The sequence below is a fragment of the Felis catus genome, chromosome C1 (genome assembly GCF_018350175.1).
Source record: "Felis catus isolate Fca126 chromosome C1, F.catus_Fca126_mat1.0, whole genome shotgun sequence".
Taxonomy (NCBI): domain Eukaryota; kingdom Metazoa; phylum Chordata; class Mammalia; order Carnivora; family Felidae; genus Felis; species Felis catus.
In genome coordinates, this window is record NC_058375.1 from 14,997,427 (window position 1) to 15,016,438 (window position 19,012).

A 19,012-nucleotide genomic window follows, 5' to 3' on the forward strand; every position below is an offset into this window, starting at 1 on the left:
AGACAGGCGAGTGAGCCCATCTTAGACCATTTAGCCCCAGTTGTGCCCCTAGATGATTGCACACGAGGGACCCCAGGCAAGACCATCAGAAGAGCTGACAGCTGAAACCAGTCTACGTTTGCTGGCCTATAGAATTGTGAGCAAATGCCATGGGTATTCTTTTAAACCACTGAGTCTTAAGGTGGACTGTTTTACAGCGGTAGATAGCAGATTCCACAGCCTCAAGGCGCGTTTCTGAGGATTCAGTGAGAAAATGCATGGAAAACGTTTAAAATCTTGTTTGGCATGAAATAATGGCTCGATGGAATGTAGTTATCATTAATACCGTATCATTTGGAGCCAGGTTTCTTAGTTCCGGGAACCCTGCACGTTGGCCTCGTTAGTTACCCAAGTGTGCCCAGATTCTGGAGAATTCTGTGAGTTCACTGAAATCTGCCTGCGGTGGCTACAGACTGGGGCGTTAAGAGCTACCTTGGGTGGACTTTAGCCTGACTACTCTTGAATGAAGAAAGAAAGGAATTACAGGCAGAGACCGGGTGGGTGGCCCCAGCAGTGAGTTATTTAAGGTTAAGTAACCAACTGGTAACTCTCTCATGGACTCTTGGGTGTTTTCTGCGGCCCCGGAGTTTGCCCTGAACTGTACCTTGGGGGCTTCTTCCTTCCCTTCCACGTCTGTTTTATGAACCTCTCCTGTGTGCCAGGCACTGGTCTAGGTGCCCAGGACACAGCAGGATGTAAGGGAGACAAGCATCTGTCTATAGGCAGAAGGGCAGTAAACCCATCACCGATATGCTATCAGACAGCAATCACGCGCTGAAGGAATGTGGGTAGGGTAACCGTAGAGGGTGACGGGGAAATGCGGTCAGGAAAGGTTCGTGAGGCAGAAGCCATGTGAAGACCCCTAGGGATGTCCAGGGAGATAGAGGAACCCGTGCCAAGATTCTATCATGAGAAGAACCTTGGGGTGTTTGATGAGGCTGGCAGCCGAGGGGAGACTGGCCGGGCCTGAGGCCAGAGGGATGGGTAGGGCCACTCAGGCCACGGCAAAGACTCTGGGTTCTCTTCTAAGCGGTGGAAACATCTGGCATGCTTGCGTTTTTGAAAGCTCACTCAGGCCACGTTTTACAGGATGGGCTTGGGAGAGGGAGAGAGGGAGCAGGAGAACCGGTTAGAGATGCAGCTGGGGACCAGTGAGGTCTTGGAGTCGGGCTGGAGCCGTGACCGTGGGGAGAAGCAGCCGGACTCAAGACCGAGTTTGAAGGACGAGCCGGGGCTTCGTGCTGGAGTGAGGCTGGGGATGAGGGGGAGTGAGGCATGGGGAGTCACTGCCAGGTTTGTGGCCTGAGTAACTGGGTGACCGGCCAGGCCTTTAATGGAGGCACAGAGGGGGTGGGGGCAGGGCAAGTTGGGGGCTGGTGGAGGGGAAAAGCAGTTCTGGTTCAGCCCATCTTGAATTCAGATGCTAACAGACATCTCAGCCGAGAAGCCAGTGGGGGAGCTGGATAGGCAAGATGGCCTCCAGGATCGAGACACATGAAATCTGGACGCCATTATTCTAAAGCCATACTTCTGGATGGAGTCACCTGGGAGAGGAGAAGATATAGACAGAGGCAGAGAGGCCCCATCGTGCTTGGTGGCTGAGCAGAGAAGGAAAGAGCCCAGGCTGCAGACACAGGGCGGCAGGAGGAAACCGGGAGGACAGGGCTTCCCGGAAGCCAAGGGAAGAAAGTGAACAAGAAAAAGGGAATCCACACATCGAGCAACACTTCGAGGTCGAGGACGATGACCTCAGAAACCTGACTAATGGCTTTGGCAAGATGGAGGTCACTGGTGACCTTAGCCAGGGTGACTCCGGCATTAAAGACAGGAGAAGAGGCGCCTGCATGGCTCAGTCACTTAAGCATCTGACTTCGGCTCATGTCACGATCTCGCGGTTCGTGGGTTCGAGCCCCGCGTCGGGCTCTGTGCTGACGGCTCAGAGCCAGGAGCCTGCTTCAGATTCTGTGTCTCCCTCTCTCTCTGCCCCTTCCCTGCTCGCGCTGTGTCTCTGTTTCTGTCTCTCCTCTCTCTCTCAAAAATAAGTAAACATTGAAAGAATTAAAAAAAAAAGAGAGAGAGAGAGAGAGAAGTGAGAAACAGAGACCGGGAGGGAGTTTTGTTGAGAGCACCTAAAACCGGCAGTGGCTGGTAGGAACTGAGGCGTCAGCCCCTCGCTCCCCCAGCTCATGGCTTATGAAGCACCAGAAAGGGCAGGCACCGAGCTCTGGGGGACGGTGGGGAACGGGACAGTCCCCTCCTTCAGCCTCGGCTGACAAACCACCTCCTCAAGAGGACTTCTCAATCCCCCTACCTAAAGTGGGACCGCTGTGCTAGTGGCTGTGCCAGATCCAACTCATGTTTATGAAATTCAAGAGGCGCTTTCAGGGAGGCTGACAATGGTGACTTGATCCCCCTTCACTGCTGACTGCAGTAGTGATTTGGAGTTAAAGGAGAAATACTCGGGTGCAAAAATACTCGGGTGCTTGGAGAGCATCTCACAAGGGGCCCCGACCTGGCCTCAGTGAGGGGTCAGAGGCCTATTGAGGAGCTGACATTTGAGTCAAGCCCCAAAGGACAGTGCATCTCAGGGAAGAGCATCGCAGACTCAGGGAACAGCAGGTGCAAAGGCCCTGAGGCAGCAAGGAGTTCAGCACCCACAGGCTAGAAAGTAGGCTTTGGAGAAGGATGACCAGGACAGTGATGGCTTGGGAGCTACAGCTTGAGAAGGGACATCTGAAAGAAGCTGGATGTAGAGCCAGGAGGGAAGAAGACTGGGAGGGGGGCAGGGGTCAGGAGGTAAGATCTCTGTCCCTGCCAGTCTGGCCCACCCTCACAGCTAAACCTGGGAAAAGGGGCAGCTTCCTTCCTCCCTCCTGTGCAGTTCCGGGGTCCAGTAGGCAGCACACCCATCCTCTACAGGCAGAATGTGGTTTAAAAAGACCAACAGGGAGAGAAGTGACAGGGGACAGCTGAGGTGGCTGGCTGTGAGTAGGAGAAAAGAAAAGGGAAGAAGGCTTTCTCTCTAGGGGAGGCCTGGAGGGGGCTGATCAGGCCCTACACTGTATGGGTCTCAGTCCTTTAATTAACAACCACTGAACCCCCTTCTTCTCCCTCTTCAGTCCCCCAGCCCTATTCCAGGGGAGATTTTCCCCTGTGGGTGGGCCTCATTCTGGGTGAAACTTGAACCGTGTAACCCCCCCATTTGAATCTTTGCTGGCAGGATGGGGCCATCATAGCCCCCCAGCCCCACCCCACCATGAGCCTCGACTCAGGGATCCTCTCATTGTCCTCTCCCATTTACTGGCTTCCCCTGGGGTCCCCCTGAGCATCAGGGCTGGTGGGGAGGTGGGTGCAATGAGTCCTGGGCCCTACAAAGGCCTGGCCCGCACACCTCACCCCATAGCCAGTATATTGGAAGGGGCTTCTGCCTCCCCCACCCACCCACCAGAGCCCCACCCCAGGGAAGGCAGAGGGCTCTTGTCTTTAAAGAACCAGGGTTTGTTCCTGGAATGGGACAGTTGGGCTGCCCATGCACAGGAGGGTAATACCGCTGCCTATTTTTGTCACATATTCTCTTCCTTGATGGCATTTAGGGTCATAAAAATCGCGGGCCTCATCTTGGTTCTGCCACTCTCTCGCTTGCTGCAGGATTCTGCGTGAGAGATGTCACCTCAAGAGCCTCAGTCGCCTCATCTATACAATGGGCAGCACATCTCCCTTGCAGGGTGGCTGTGAGAGTGACAGGTGTATCACAGCATCCAGTTCAAGGCCTGGCACTTGGAGGGCATTCATCAAACTCTGGTGTCCCCCCTTTCACGGCTGCCCGGTCCAGTCAATCACTTGAGATGTCTTTTCTCTGGGACTAGCCATGGCCTCGAAAATTCTCCCCAGCATCCTCCTTTGCAGGCCCCAGAATAAGCCCACATACCTTTGACACTTTAAAGATTTTACCACTAATCTCTATAGGGAGACAGAAGTGCAGCAGGAGAGTGGACAGCATCTCTGAGCCATTGTGCAAGCTGTTCCCTCTTCTTGGAATGCCCTTCCCTGCTTAACTCACTGGTGAGCTACTCATCCTTCAAGATCCAGTTGTAATCGCACCTCCTCTGGGAGGAGGGGGAGTCGTTTCCTGCTGCCCCCCTTCCCAGGCAGACAGAATCCTACAACCCCTCCTTGCAGCCTTGACCCATGAGGGGAGGAAGTATTGCAGAGATGCATCCTGGCTTGCCTTGGTCAGAGCTGCATGGAGGGTGAGCGCAGAGGGAGCATCTCTGTTAGCCCCCCTGCTGCCCTCCCCCCAAGCCAACCTCTACCCTACCTAAGGATCCCTGGAAGGGAATGGGATTCAGGGTCTCAGAGATGGGAACTCAGCCCTTTGGACCCCGGACCGTGTTAAAAATTAATCCACAAGTACTTCTCGCTACCCGGAGTAGGCCACTCAGCATAGAGTTCCAGAAGAAGTTGTCCCTCCCCCACCAGCTCTGCCTGATTCCTCTGTCCCCAGAGCTGTGAGAAGGGGAAGGACTGGCCTGGGGGGCTCCCCCGGGATGTCTGGAGCATAGAGGCTTTCGTCTTCAGGTACTCGGGTAGGAAGGAGTAGCTCAGCCAACAAGGTCCCAAGTCCCAAGGTTTATAATAATTATAGCTTTCACCTCAACAACAACAATAGCCATAATAATAATAGCAGCTAAGAGTTAGTGAACATTCACCCTGTGTCAGGCCCCCCGTGCATTATCTCACGTTATCCTCAGAACAGGCGCAGTAGGGAGGCGCTGCTGTTACCCCCACTTTACAGATGAGGAAAATGAGGTTCAGAAAGAAGCTAAGTAACGATCGAGGTCGTGCAGCTAGCCTACTGGTCCCCATGTGACTTAGCCGTTGCCTCTTTTTTCAAATAAACTTGTAAGTAACTCATATATGAAACAGAAGAGGTCAGTGCTTTATTAGTGCATGTGTCTTCTTGGTTCAAACGTATACATTCATTTAATCTTAAGCCAATCACTGAGAACCAGGAGCCTGTTGTAATTTTTTGAGAATCTCGAGCTGGAGGTCTTGGCTGATCTTGCAACCTTACGGCAGCCTCAGTATCCACTGGACTCCTATGGTTTGTATGAACGGGCAGTAGTGAGAAAATCCTCATTCTCGCAAAGGTAACCACTTGTGAGCAGTTCACCCACAGTATCCCAATATTCTCTAATTGTCCTGATTCAGAAACTTAAAAGAGGCATAATAGTCACATTTTATTTTAAAAATGAATCGGTTAGAGGCGCCCGGGTCTGTTAAGCGTCTGACTTCAGTTCAGGTCGTGATCTCATAGTTGGTGGGTTTGAGCCCCCCATCGGGCTCTGTGCTGACAGCATGGGGCCTGCTTGGGATTCTCTCTCTCTCTCTCTGCCTTTCCCTCTCTCTCTCTCTCTCTCAAAATAAATAAACTTTATTTTTTTTAATGTTTATTTATTTTTGACAGATAGAGAGACAGAGCATGAGTGGGGGAGGGGCAGAGAGAGAGGGAGACACAGAATCCCAGGCAGGCTCTAGGCTCTGAGTCGTCAGCACAGAGCCCGACGTGGGGCTCAAACTCACAGACCACGAGACCATGACCTGAGCCGAAGTCGGACGCTCAACCGACTGAGCCACCCAGGCGCCCCAATAAACTTTAAATAAATATGAATCAATTGTCTAAAAGATGTTCACCTTCCTAGCAGAGAAGAGGGTCAGGAGTCTTCAAAATGTATCACTAGCAGTAAAATACACCTTACACAAAGTCATCAGTTGTTGTACAATCGTCTAACTCAGGGGTTAGTAAATAGCAACCTACCTAGGTATTTCAAACAGAAAGGAATTTAATACAGGGAACTGGTGCTTACAAAATCATTGCAGGAGCCCGAGTAGTGGAAGGCAGGGGGTTCAAGGTCATACTACAATAGATGCCAAGGTCACTGCTGCCTCTGCTGCTGCTGCCCAGCTGTCTCATACCTATGACGCTGGTAATTAGACTCTGCAACATAAGAGTCTGGTCAAAACTTGCCTACCAGCTGCTGGTATCACAAGGAGATAGCTCAGTTCCATGTGGGGCTTCCATATCTCACGTGAGTGAGTCTCATTGGCAGAAACTTACACCTCATCCAGACCCTAGCTTCAAGGAGGGGGGGTCCTGAAAAAGTAGTTTTTGGTCATTTCACCCCTATAATAGAGGACAGAACAGAGGAGGAGTCGGAGTGGATACCAAGTGCCAATGGACAATATCCGGCCCACCGTGCGCCTAAGCACACACTTTAACAGGCAATAATGACCAAGACTTGCCTAGTATTTAAGCAAGCATGATAAATGATGGTGCTATAATACATATTTGCTTATATAATTGTACATAGCCAGAGATTTGAGAAATTCAAGGGGGTAAAGGGTGCTTATCAATGACACATTTAAGAGAAGTTAAGATACAGCAGACTCGCTCCAGGCTCTGGGGCCCTTGCTACAGCTGTGCCCTCCGCTGGGAACTCCCTTCCCTGGATAACTTCTGTGAGATATGTGTTCACATCCTCACCTGCTTCAAGTCTTTGCTTCTTAATGAGGCCTGACCACCGGGTTCCATACCACGGCCTGCCTTTCCCTCCTTCTCCTGACCCTGTTCTACTTGTCTACAAGACTTATCTCCTTCTCACATACTAGATAATGTACACATTTATTATGATCATTTCTACGACCCTCTCCCCTGCTAGAAGGTAAGCTCCACAAGAGTAAGGATCTTTGTCTGCTGCATTCACTGGTGCATCCCAAGAGCTTGGGACAGTGCTTGGCACATAGTATTTACTCAAGAAATATGTGTTGAATTATCAAATGCATACACAGAGGGGGCAGTAGAAATGTGATTCCCAGGCCTATAGAAAAACAAGTTAACTGTGCCCATTAAAAAAGCATTGGCAGGGCACCTGGGTAGCTCACTTGGTTGAGTGTCAGACTTCGGGTCATGATCTCACAGTTTGTGAATTTGAGACCCAAGACAGGCTTTAAGCTGACAGCTCAGAGCCTGGAGCCTGCTTTCACTTCTGTGTGTGTGTGTGTGTGTGTGTGTGTGTGTGTGTCTGTGTGTGTCTCTCTCTCTTTCTGTCCCCCCCCCCGTCCCTCCCCTGCTTGTGCCCTCTCTCTCAAAAATAAATAAGTAAGCATTTAAAAAATCATTGGTACTCTTCTATGTATTAACATTCTTACATGAAAAATTGGGGGATGCATTGTTCTTCAATATGATTTTTTAAAGAGTTAAAAATACATGTTAGAAATGATAGGCTTCTGATTTATGATGAGTATCAGAAACTAGCAAAGTCCACTGTCTCCCTCCCTCAAACCTTGCCCTGGGAGTACCACAGAAAAACAACCTGGCAACGGAGTAGTGGTGGACAGAAGGAGGTGAGAATATGCTAAGATGTTGTCTTGTTGGGAAGGAAAATATAAATATTGATAAGCTTTAGAAATTGACAGAGGAGGGATGCCTGGGTGGCTCAGTCAGTTGAGTGTCCAACTCTTGATTTTGGCTTGCTCTGATCTCACAGTCATGGAATCGAGTTCTGCATTGGGTTCTGCACTGAGTGTGGAGTCTGCTTGGGATTTTTGCTCTCCTCTGCCTCTCTCTCTCTCTCTCTCTTTCTCTCTCAAATATAAATAAATAAACATTAAAAAAAGAAATTGACAGAGGAAATTAGGATAAGCGTGATTCATAATAATTATGGATAGCTGCTAAAAAGAAAAAAAATGAATAATTTTCAAACCAGTAGAAAAAAAATGTATGGATTTAATAAAAGTCAGAAGGTGGTGAGGGGAGAAAACAAAAACACTAAATCAAAAAGATATATGAGCCCCATGTTCGTTGCAGCGTTATTTATAACAGGCAACAAATGGAGAAACCTAAGTGTCCGTCGATGGATGAATGGATAAAGAAAATGTACTATATACATGCTGTAAAAAGGAATCATCTTGCCATTTGCAACAGTGTAGATGTACGTTAAGGACATTATGCTAAGTGAAAAAGGTCAAACAAGCAAACAAAAAAAAAAATACTGTCTGATCTCACTTACATATGGAATCTAAAAATTGGAGGAAAAAAAAGAAAAAAAGAAAAAAGAAAAGAAACAAGCTTAAGGATGGAGAACAGACTGGTGGTTACCAGAGGTGAGGGGTGGGGGTGGATAAGATGGGTGAAGGGGATCAAACGTATAAACTTCTTGGGGCACCCGGGTGGCTCAGTTGGTTAAGTGTCGACTTCAGCTCAGGTCACGATCTTGTATTTCCAAGTTCGAGCCCTGGGTCAGGCTCTATGCTGACAGCTTGGAGCCTGGAGCCTGCTTCAAATTTTGTGTCTCCCTCTCTCTCTGCCCCTCCCCACTCACACTCAATCTCTCTCTGTCTCTCTCAAAAATAAATAAACATTGGGGCGCCTGGGTGGCGCAGTCGGTTAAGCGTCCGACTTCAGCCAGGTCACAATCTCACGGTCCGTGAGTTCGAGCCCTGCGTCGGGCTCTGGGCTGATGGCTCAGAGCCTGGAGCCTGTTTCCGATTCTGTGTCTCCCTCTCTCTCTGCCCCTCCCCCGTTCATGCTCTGTCTTTCTCTGTCCCAAAAATAAATAAATGTTGAAAATAAATAAATAAATAAATAAATAAATAAATAAATAAATAAACAAACATTAAAAAAAGTTTTTTGAAGGTACAAACTTCCAGTTATAAAATAAGTAAGTCCTGGGGATACAATGCATAGCACAGTAGCTATTGTGTTTTTTTTTTTTAATTTTTTTTTCAACGTTTATTTATTTTTGGGACAGAGAGAGACAGAGCACGAACGGGGGAGGGGCAGAGAGAGAGGGAGACACAGAATCGGAAACAGGCTCCAGGCTCCGAGCCATCAGCCCAGAGCCCGACGCGGGGCTCCAACTCCCGGACCGCGAGATCGTGACCTGGCTGAAGTCGGACGCTTAACCGACTGCGCCACCCAGGCTCCCCAGCACAGTAGCTATTGTTAATACTATATTGCACATTTGAAAGTTGTTAAGAGTCTTAGATTTTAAAGTTCTCCTCACAAGAGGGGCGCCTGGGTGGCTCAGCTGGTTAAACATCTGACTTCGGCTCAGGTCACGATCTCACAGTCCATGAGTTAGAGCCCCGCATCGGGCTCTGTGCTGACAGCTCAGAGCCTGGAGCCTGCTTCAGTTTCTGTGTCTCCCTCTCTCTACCCCTCCCCCGCTCACACTCTCTCTCTCTCTCAAAATAAATGAACGCTTAAAACAAAAAGTTCTCACAAGAAAAAAAAAATTGTAACTATATACGGTGATAGATGTTAAGTAGACTTGTAATCATTTCACAATATATACAAATATCAAGTCATTATGTAGTACACTTGAAACTAAAATCATTTGTATGTCAATTCCATCTCAATTAAAAGAAAGAAGGGGTTGGGGCACCTGGGTGGCTCACTCAGTTCAGCATTCGACTTTGGCTCAGGTCATGATCTCATGGTTGGTGAGTTTGAGCTCTGTGCTGACAGCTCAGAGCCTGGAGCCTGGTTCAGATTATGTGTCTCCCCCTCTCTCTCTGACCCTCCCCTGCTCATGCTCTCTCTCTCTCTCTCTCTCTCTCTCTCTCTCTCTCTCTTCTCCTCCCCCTCCTCCTCCTCCTCTCTCTCAAAAATAAATAAACATTAGGGGCGCCTGGGTGGCTCAGTCGGTTAAGCGGCCGACTTCGGCTCAGGTCATGATCTCCCGGCCCGTGAGTTCGAACCCCGCGTCAGGCTCTGTGCTGACCGCCTGGAGCCTGTTTCGGATTCTGTGTCTCCCTCTCTCTCTCTGACCCTCCCCTGCTCATGCTTGCTCTCTCTCTCTCTCTCTCTCTCTCTCTCCTCCTCCTCCTCTCTCTCTCAAAAATAAATAAACATTAAAAATTTTTTAATAATAAAAGATAAAAGGGGGTGACTAAGGTGATTAGGTTGGCTTCAGACTCCTTTGAAGGGCTGAGAAGCAGAGTCTTTCAAGAATAACCACCCCCCACCCCGAATCTCACTGCAAAAGCAGCCTGGTAGGGGAGTTTCTGCCACCACTATCACCATGGCTGATGTTAAGAACCTTAGGGCCCCAGTTACAGCCAGGAAAGCTTCCAAGCAGGCAGCGGCTGCTCGGCACCAAGAAGGCAAGCACCGTCCTGGCACGAAGGCTTCCACCCCAGCTGCCTCAAAGGAACTGAGACGCCTCCAACAGTGCATCCGGAAGAGCCACCTGGCCACCTCCTGCCAGGACTCTACCTTACACTTCCATTTGCCTCTCCCTGGAAGAAGCCAAGTGATGTACGGAAATCCTAGCTGCAAGAGAGTCTGGAAATGCCCTGCCAGGCTTCGTGGCAGAAGTCGTGACGGAAGGAGCTTTGGAGGGGTGCTGAGTGGGGTTGGTCTTCAGTACTTGCCACAGTCCACTCCTTAGTTCCTCAACTTCCAACACCACCCTACTTTCCATTCTCTCTCTCTCTTTTTTTTTAGTATTTACTTATTTTTGAGAGATGGGGAAAGAGGGGGAGGAGCAGAGAGAGAAGGAGACAGAGGATCCAAAACAGGATCTACGCTGACAGCAGAGAGCCCGATGCGGTGCTCCAGCTCCAGAAACGTGACATCATGGCTTGAGGCAAAGCTGGAAGCTTAACTGACTGAGCCATCTAGGTGCCCCCACCCTACTTCCATTCTTAACCTTCCATAAAATGTTACCACCCAACCTAAAACAAATATATCTCAATCAAACAAGAGCATCTTTATCCTTCCCTCAGAAAAGCAAATCCTATATTTGTTACATATTTATTTTTATATTTAGTGTTATATTTATTTTTTCTTGAGAGAGAAAGAGCACAAGTGGGGAAGGGCGGTGGGGGTGGGGGGGACAGAGGATCTGAAGCTGGCTCTGCACTGACAGCACTGAGCCCGATGTGATCATGACCCGAGCCAAAGTCAGACGCTCAACCAACTGAGACACTCAGGCCCCTCTCCCCTCTCTTCTCTAGTCTTAACCCCATCTTGATATCCTGTAATCTATGCACGTAATTGTAAAGTGAACCCCCAAACAAGCACACTATCCAAAATGGCAGAGGAAGGAGGGACAAATGGCACCATCAGTAAACATATACATGACTAAGGAAAGAACGAATAAATAAATGCTATAATTCTCATTTCTGTCACAGGTGATGAGGCATTTATAACATCTTTCCTGTACTATTTATTCCACATTCCCTTTGCCTTCAGCAACACCTCGTGTAGTCATGGTTTTTACCTCCTAGGATGATCTGAGCTTCATTCAGGAGGAACTTGAGACCACAGTTGTCCTGCTCATTCTGGTTTGCTGTCCTCTTCCATTGACTTTTACCACCAGCCTTGGAATTAGAAAGCACCCCAGAGGATTTCAGGGGATCCAGAGACACACATCTCCCTGTCCCCACTATGCAGCAGCAACTATATTTCCCCCTTGACAACCAGAATCAATCACTCCAGCCAACACAGAACAACCCTCTGACCGCTTGCTTTTTTTCCCCTGTTCATCCAGGGCATGTGGAGTCTGAAATGGCCAGTCTGAAATTGGTCTCGGTTTCCAAATAAGTGGGATCTCTGCGATTTGCTCTGGTGGAAACATTCTTCCTGAGCATATGAAGACCTCTAAATTAGCAGAGCCCAAGGTCTTGGAGAGCAAAGATTTTCGAAGTTATCCAGCTCAAGATTCCCTGATCCATGAATTCTGGAAGAGAGAGAAATATCATCTTGCGTTGGTTACTGACTCACAACATATGCCAACTTTAGGCCAGCACTTCAGAGTCATACAAGGTTGTCTTCTGGCAGATACTAGTCAATTCAACCCATAAAGCAAAATGATTCTGGTAATAAGAGCATAAGACCAGTGAATAATCTCATGCTTACATATCACTTTCTTTACTACTTTTGCTGGAAAATGAGGTCTCTGGTCAGAACCAATGTTATCTGGACTACCATGATTGCGTAAGACATTCAGTAAATCTACAAATGATGTTGCTGGCAGAGAATGCAAACCCATAGCCAGAATAAACGCCCTTTTTAGGAAGGGCAAATTAATCCCGCCTCCATAATGAAAGGATTCCAATGAAACCAACCTGCCACCAGATGGCAGGCTGGTCTTCTCCTGATCAGGTACCATATTGAAGGCTTAGAGCTGCTGCTGACAGTTGGACCCTCAACTGCGGTGAGACTTAGGCAGAGATTGCTATTATTCACTCAATATCCACTGTCCTCTTCTTCCTTAGTAAAATAACCCTGGTTTTGTTCATGCCATCCACGTATGCATCTGAAAGAGAGCGTTTCCCAGCTTCCCTTTCTATTAGGTGAGACCACATCACTAAGCTCTGGCTAATGAAATATAAGTAGAGATGCACCCTTTTTACTCTTCTACCATTCTTCCTGCTGCTCAGAATGAGTTTATAAATGCTAACGCTCCAATTAGCCATCTTGGGTCATAAGATGAACTTGAAGATGGAAACTACAAGCTAAGAAGGTGGAAACTGGGTCCCTGATGACTGTGGGGTTCTAGACTAAAAGAATGATAAAATTGTATGTTATTTAAACCATTATTTTTTAAAATATAAGTTAAACCTAATTCTAACAGAGAGAGAGAGAGAGAGAGAGAGAGAGACATCTTATTCATTATATATATAATGAATATATATGAATAAATATAGATAATGAATAAGATGTCAGAGGAAAATCTAAAACATGGCAATAATTACAATAAGTATAAATGGACTGAAGTATCTGATCAAAAGACAGAGACTTTCAGAAGAGTTTTTTAAGTGACCATTAATATGTCATTCATAATGGATTCACTTACAACAAAGGACCAAAAGATTAAGAATAAGGCAGGGGTTCTTGTCTTAGAGCCATTGAACTCTCAGTGAGTCACTGAATAAAATCCAAGGAGACTATGAACTTGGAAGGAAAAAATGTGCCTTTATTTTCACTAACCTCTAACTAAAACTTAGCATTCCTGTTATTTATAAATGCAGACAACAAATCACAGAAATATTAGTGCATCTGTGACTTTGTCACCAATGTAAATCATAAATATTTTCATATCACTTTATCATAGTATCCTAAAATATCTTTTACTCCTATCACTACTTCAAAATCACAGTATTTGTTAAGCCAACTTAACATATATTCCACATCTTCTTTATCCATTCATCCATCGATGGACATTTGGGCTCTTTCCATACTTTGGCTATTGTTGATAGCCAACTGTTAGATCTTCCTATTTAATACATTGATAAAAAAACTAGATAGGGGCCCTTGGGTAGCTCAGTCAGTTGAGTGTCTGACTCTTGATTTTGGCTCAGGTCATGATCTCAGGGTCGTAGGATCCCCGTATCAGTCCTGCATTGAGTGTGGAGTCTGTCTGGGATTCTTTCTCCTTCTGTCCCTCTCCCCCACTCATGTGCGCTCTGTCTCTAAAATAATTTTTAAAAATACATACCTTGTCTGAGAATTCAAGCTGGTGCAGCCACTCTGGAAAACAGTATGGAGGTTCCTCAAAAAACTAAAAATAGAACTACCCTACGACCCAGCAATTGCACTACTAGGTATTTATCCAAGGGATACAGGTGTGATGTTTCGAAGGGACACGTGCACTCCGTGTTTCTAGCAACACTATCAACAATAGCCAAAGTGTGGAAAGAGCCTAAATGTCCATCGATGGATGAATGGATAAAGAAGATGTGGAATATATGTACAATGGAGTATTACCACCCAGCAATCAAAAAGAATGAAATCTTGCCATTTGCAACTACATGGATGGAACTAGAGGGTATCATGCTAAGCGAAATTAGTCAGAGAAAGACAAATATCGTATGACTTCACTCATATGAGGACTTTAAGATACAAAACAGATGAACACAAGGGAAGGGAAGCAAAAAGAATATAAAAACAGGGAGGGGGACAAAACATAAGAGACTCTTGAATATGGAGAACAAACAGACGGTTGCCGGAGGGGTTGTGGGAGGGGGGATGGGCTAAATGGGTAAGGGGCGTTAAGGAATCTACTCCTGAAATCATTGTTGCACTATATGCTAACTAATTTGGATGTGAATTTATAAAAAAAAAATAAATTAAAAAAATACATACCTTGTCACAAATATTTTAACTATTCTGATAACTATTTCAATACAATTGGTTTGCATTATAATTCCACGCATTAAAAAAACCCATTATTTTGAAAAAGGTTCATAGGTCTCACTAGGCTGCCAAAGAGATCTATGGCAAACAAAGGTTAAGAACTCCTAAAATAAAAGGATTCCAGGTTATTAGCATTAATTTCAGAAAAAGAAATTTTTTTAATTGTGAGAAACAAAAGGAACATTCTATATAAATAAACTAATTGATGAATCAAAATGATATAATGATCACAAACATACATGCACCTAACAATATGTATTCAAAAAATAGAAACTGAAAACTAGTCTCTTCAACAAATGGTGTTGGGAAAACTGAACTGCTACATGCAAAAGAATGAAACTGGACCACTTTCTTTCATCACACACAAAAATAAACTCAAAATACATTAAAGAGAGGCACCTGGCTGGCTCAGTTCTTGGGGTTGTGAGTTCAAGCCCCACAGTGGGTGTAGAGATTACCTTAAAAAAATAGGATCTTTTTAGGCTCTTGGGTGGCTCAGTCAGTTAGGCATCTGATTCTTGATTTCAGCTCAGGTCCTGATCTCACAATTCATGATATCAAGCCCCGCATCAGGCTCTGCACTCACAGTATGGAGCCTGCTTGGGATTCTCTCTCTCTCCCTCTCTCTCTTCTGCTCCCTCACTCGTGGTCTCTCTGTCAAAATAAATAAATAAACTTAAAAAAAAAGAATTAAAAAAAAGAGTACATTTATCACGATGAGCACTGAGAAATGTATAGAATTGTTGAATCACTGTATTGTGCATCTGAAACTAATATAACACTGTATGTTAACTATACTGGAATTAAAATTTAAAAAGTAATAAAAATATAAAGCAAAAACTAATAGGAATACATGAGAAAATATGCATATATAAAATAACATGTATATACATGTATGTATAATGTATATACAATAAATAGAGATTTTAACAAATCAATTAGATACAAACAAAAAGGTAAAGTGTTTTGAATACCCTGATTAATAAGTTCAAAATATCATACAGAACTTTATGTCCAACATATGTCGAAAATGCACAAATTTTTCTGTACCTATGGAACATACACAAAGATCAACCATTTGCTAAGTCACAAAGATTGATAACATATCAGAAATTTCAAAGAAAATAATAAACTACCATAGGGACACCTGGGTGGCTCAGCTGATTAAGCATCTGACTCTTGATTTCAGCTCAGGTCATGATCTCACAGTTCATGAGTTGGTGCCCCATGTCAGGCTCTGTGCTGACAGCACGGAGTCTGCTTGGGATTCTCTCTCTCCCTTTCTCTCTGCCCCTCCCCTGCTCACATTCTCTCTCTCTCTCTCTCTCTCTCTCTCTCTCTCTCTCTCTCAGAAATAATAAATAGACATTTTTAAAAAAATAATAGAATACTATATATAACTTCAGGCCAACAATTTTGAAAATTTAGATGAAATTCTTTAATAAAACACACACGCGCGGGGCACCTGAGTGGCTCAGTCAGCCAAGCATCTGACTCTTGGTTTCAGCTCAGGTCATGACCTCACAGTTCGTGGGTTCAAGCACACTGACAGTGCAGACCCTGCTTGGGATTCTCTCTCCCTCTCTTTCTGCCCCTCCTGCATGCTCTCTCTCTCCAAGTAAATAAATAAACTTAAAAAATAAATAAATAAAAATTTCTAAACACACACACACACACACACACACACACACAACTGGTTTACTAAAACTGACACAATAGAGCAAGAAGCAATAGAAAACGCAAATAGCTGTACAACATTTAAAGAAATTTGGGGCGCCTGGGTGGCTCAGTTGGTTAAGTGTCCAACTGCAGCTCAGGTCATGATCTCACAGTTCATGAGTTTGAGCCCCACGTCGGACTCTGTGCTGACAGCTCGGAGTCTGAAGCCTGCTTCGGATTCTGTGTCTCCCGCTCTTTCTCTGCCTCTCCCCCATTCGTGCTCAGTCTCTCTCTCTCTCAAAAATAAATAAACATTAAAAAAATTTTTTTAATAAATTAAATTAATAGTTTAATTTTTTAAAAGAAAACATGAGACTCAGGATGGTTTGGCAGGAAAATTCTTCCAAAACATCAAGGATTAGACTATTCCAACCTTATACAAATTCATGCAGAAGCTAGAGAAGAGAGTTTTCAGACAGTAATTGAAAAACTGATTCTAAAAGTTATACAGAAATACAAAGGCATGAAGGAAAAGGAAAAGGTAGGAATATTTGGCCTCTAAAAATCAATACCTATTATAACATTATAATAATAAAGACAGGTATGATATGGGTGTAAGAATGAAATGTTCACCAATAGAAAGTAGTAGAGACAAAACGATTTCCACTCATATAAATTTGCAATTTGACATAGCTGGCATTGTGGATCCTTTGGGAGAGGAAGGAACATTCAATTAGTGGTGCTGGGATCATTGGATATCCCTATGCAAAAAATTAAATTGGACCCCTACCTTACACAAGAATTAATAAAAATTAATTCCAGATGAATGAAAGACTTAAAAGTGAAAAGTGAAACCCTGACCCTTTTTAGAAAACATTCTCATACAAATCCTTTTAAGGATCCATGTATCTGATTTCACTAAGTCCTGCTACATTTCTCTCTGAAAGTCTGTACTAATTTGCAATCCCAGCAGCGGCACATAAGAGTTCCAGTCTCCCCTTATCTTTACCAATGCGTATCACCATCCTGCTTTTTTTTTTTTCTCTCTCTCTTTGCCATTCTGATAGGTATAAAGTAACATCTCGTTGTTTTAATTTCATTTCTGTGACTCTAAAGAGGTTGAGCAAATACCTCCTTGGTCATTTGCATTTTCCTTTCTGCAAATTGCCTATTGATATCCTTTGCCCATCTCTCTATAGACTTTCCTGTCCTTTTCTTGTTGATTTGCCATGAGATCCTTACATAATCACTATGCTGTTTGTTTGCTGTCGTTCTAGGCTTTGAAAAGATTTTCCCTCCCATCTTTCAACCTTCTGCCAGCTTTGTCTATGAAGTCTTTAACTGAACAAAACTCTTTAATTTTTTTGTGTGTGGCTAACTTTGAAGACATGAAGATTTGGACAAAAGTTCTTTCCATCCCCATTTCTTCTGTAAAATACCTGATCAAGTCTTTTGCCTACTATACTATTAGGATATATGTGGATGTGTGCACCCAGTTCCAACATTGAGGATGGGGTGTTCCCCACAGATCCAACAACAAGCAATTCTCAGGCTCCAGTTGGGCGTCCTGCAATTCAGCTCAATTCTGGCACTCTCTGCCTGGAGATCGCATCAGATTCCAGGTTACAGGTTACAGATTACAGGTTAAGGGCCCAGTACTACAGGACAGCACCCTGCCCTCCCAGTTTCAGGCAACAGTTGCAAGTCCAGATTGTCACCTGTGCTTCTGACCAACCAGCTACAGATGGAAGGTTCCAATGACCCCTCTGTAGGTTCCATTGATTTGCTAGAGCAGCTCACAGAACTCAGGGAAATATTTAACTTACTAGATCACCAATTTATTATGAAAGGATACAGCCAGATGGAAGAGATACCCAGGACAAGGTATGAGGAAGGGACGTGGGACTTCCATGTCCTCTCCAGGTGAGTCTCCACGTGTTCACCATCTCGGAAGCTCTCAAACTCCTTCCTTTTGGGTGTTTATGGACACTTCATTATATAGCTTGATTAAATAATTGGACATTAGTGACTGAAGTCAAGGGGTCGGACTGAAAGTTTCAACTGTCCAGTTGTGAGGTTGGTCCCCTGGCATGCAGCCCTCATCCTTGGGTAGGGTCCAAAAGTCACCTCATTAATGTAACCAAAGACACCTCTCATCACTTAGGAAATTCCAAGGGTTTCTGGAGCTCTGTGCCTTGTGCCCAAAACACCAAATTAATATTTCTTACTTTTTTTAAGAGAGAGAGAGAGAGAGACAGAGTACTAGTAGGGGAGAGGCAGAGAGAGACACGCACACAGAATCTGAGGCAGGGTCCAGACTCCGAGCTTTCAGCACAGAGCCCGATGTGGGGCTCGAACTCGTGAACTGCGAGATCATGACCTGAGCCGACGTCGGACACTGAAACGACTGAGTCAGCCAGGTGCCCCCATATTTCTTATTATAAATGAAAATATTACAGGATGCTTGCCATTTTTCTACTGATTTTAGGAAATCGTGATGTATTATGGATACCTAATGCCTCTGGGGGAGGGTGTTAGTTGCCCTACATTTCTGGTCTACCCTATGCATGGACTGAGCCCACTCCTGTGCCCAGGGTACGCTTAAGGCAGGAAGCCATGGGCATGTCCAGGAACCGCCCACTAAAGCTGGAGGCAACAGCTGAGGTGGCAAAGGGGGTTTAGCACTGACAGCACCTGCTATGCTCACTATATTAGGTTTCCTAGGGCCGCCCCAACAAAGGACCTCAAATGGGGCTGCTTGAACAACAAAACTTTATTCTCTCACAGCTCTAGAGACTAAGGGTACAAAATCAAGGGGTTGAGAGGTTTGGTTCCTTTGCAGGCCTGTGAGAGAGACTCTGTTCCCCTGCTTTCTGGTGATGACCAGCGGTCCTTGGCAGTCCTTGGCCTGTCACTGCACCATTCCAACTCTCCCTCCATCTGTACAGGGTGTTCTCCCAAGCCTCTGTGTGTTCACATGATCATCTTCTTATAAGGAAACCAGTCATCTGGGATTAGGGGCCCACCCTACTTCCCTGTGGCCTTATTTTAACTAACTACCTCTCCAGTGACGTTATTTCCAAGGACAGTCACATTCTGAGATACTGG

At 45.4% G+C, this 19,012-nt stretch overlaps 2 long non-coding RNA genes across 3 annotated transcripts in view; one reads left to right on the forward strand and one right to left on the reverse strand.

Annotated features, from left to right (window-relative positions):
- Positions 1–12,323, forward strand: LOC123379501. The gene is made up of 2 exons (XR_006583972.1): positions 1–136; positions 11,598–12,323. It is a non-coding gene; the product is annotated as an uncharacterized LOC123379501 (long non-coding RNA).
- LOC109502135 overlaps positions 4,960–19,012 on the reverse strand; it is a 26,985-nt gene continuing 12,932 nt past the window's right edge. Inside the window, exons 3-4 of one of the 2 annotated variants that reach the window (XR_002160534.3) lie at positions 11,328–11,786; positions 4,960–5,138 (exon numbers count right to left, since the gene is read on the reverse strand). This is a non-coding gene — a long non-coding RNA (uncharacterized LOC109502135). Of the gene's footprint in view, positions 5,139–11,198; positions 11,787–19,012 lie in introns of those variants that run through there. The other variant, XR_006583971.1, reaches the window with a different exon arrangement.